Source organism: Phoca vitulina, unplaced genomic scaffold, assembly GCF_004348235.1.
Source record: "Phoca vitulina isolate PV1807 unplaced genomic scaffold, GSC_HSeal_1.0 scaffold49, whole genome shotgun sequence".
Taxonomy (NCBI): domain Eukaryota; kingdom Metazoa; phylum Chordata; class Mammalia; order Carnivora; family Phocidae; genus Phoca; species Phoca vitulina.
In genome coordinates this window covers 10,581,530-10,583,400 of record NW_022589752.1, presented here as the reverse complement: position 1 = coordinate 10,583,400, position 1,871 = coordinate 10,581,530, and the positions used below count along the sequence as shown (strand labels likewise).

At 38.8% G+C, this 1,871-nt stretch overlaps 1 pseudogene; it reads left to right on the top strand.

The window, feature by feature from the left end:
- Window positions 1-659: 659 nt before the first annotated feature.
- Window positions 660-1,303, top strand: LOC116649672 (annotated as a pseudogene).
- Window positions 1,304-1,871: the final 568 nt, after the last annotated feature.

Genomic DNA, 1,871 nt, shown 5'->3' with positions numbered 1-1,871 from the left:
TGGGATGGATTTTGGTTGACAAAAATGCTATGACCAGAGACTTGCAGGTCAGTATTTGTTAATTCAGTATTTGTGGTGGCTTTGTAGAGCATAACTACCAGGAATAATGAGAATCAACTGTTTATCACTTTAAGCAGAAATATTAAAAGCCACTGCCCAATTAGCTTCTTGTTTTATTCCCTCTGCCATGAGAATGTCAGGACCTAAGTAGGGACTGTTTCTTAGGCCTGAGTTCTGAAATGGGAATGCACAGAGTAGAGTCACAGTAGCCAACCCCCAGCTAGCTACATGCAGTATGAATGAGAAATAAATGTTGCTTGAGGTTGCTGCTGCTTTAAAGCTACCTAATACAGTGTACTTATCATCTTGCCAAAATTATTTATCAGTGAAAAATTATTTATGTAAACACTTGATTAACAAGTAACATGTTCTGTGTCTTACACAGTGTCAAACACACAGTAGCCCTCCATAATTATTGAATGAATGAATAAATGGATGAAATAAATAAAAGAGAACTAGGAGATATCATAGTATATAATATCACCCACATTTGTTTGGGAAGGATAAAAGTAGTTCAAGTGACTGGGGCTCTTTTTTCCTCCCCATTATGCAGGCATCCACACCTTCTTGTGCAATGCAGGCCACGTTCCTAAGACATGATGGAGAAGATTGGAACAAACTGATTTGACTACATTGGACTCGTGGTCATTAGGGCTGCTTTTGAGTCTGGCAGAGTGGATATTGTCTCTATTAGTGACCCCTTAATTGACGGCAACTTCATGGTCTACATGTTCCAGTCTGATTCCACTCATGGCAAGTTCAGTGGGTGGTCAAGGCTGAAACATGGAAGCTTGTCATTAATAGAAAGCTCATCTCCATCTTCCAGGAGCAAGATCCTGCCAAAATCAAATGGGATGATCCTGGTGGTGAATATGCTGTTGAGTCCACTGATGTCTTTACCAACTTGGAGAAGGCTAGGGCTCACTTGAAAGGTGGAAGAAAAAGGGTCATCTCTGCCTCTTCCACTGATACCCCCATGTTTGGAATGGGCATGAACCCTGAGAAGTATGACAACTTCCTCGAGATTGTCAGAAATTTCTTCTGCACTACCAAGTGCTTGGCCTTTTTGGCCAAGGTCATCCATGACAACTTTGACATGGTGGAAGGACTCATGGCCACAGTCCATGCCATCACTGGATGGCCCCTGATGGTCCCTCTGAGAAGCTGTACCTTCAATAAAGTACACTGTACCCAGTCACAGACAAACAAACAAAAACAAACAAAGTCTCTGGGGATTACTTGAGGATATGGGAATAGATTGGGTCCTGGAATCATCATGAAGCCATTTGTCCAACTCTGTGCAATACCATTTGCCCAAGAATCTGGTACTAATTCAGTCTAGAAAATAGTTTGATGAAGCTTGAGTGAGTGATGAATCTTGCGCTTGATGTGCTTCCAGTAAATATTTAATAAATATTTGTTGATCATAATGCCATTTTAAATAACATTTCATGAAAAATGTATCCTGACTTATTAAAATAAGGAAATAAACTAGAACCCAGGGAATACCCCATCAAGATTATAATATATCTTTGATGAGCAGATGAGTGATTTAAAAATTCCATGTTACTAAATCAAGGCCACAGCAACACAAATTTACTTAGTTCATTTATTTTTAAGAATACATTTTAGCTTTGAATATTTATGACAGTTTTAAGTATGCTCACAATGTATTACCTTGTTTGGAAAGTATAATTAAATTTCTGCTTTGGGAGATATTGATATTATTAATGTGTCAGGATAAATCTGAAAGCACGGTGTGAAAATGGGAGCACTAATAGCTTAGTCCAAATCACTGCCTTTCTGTTTGA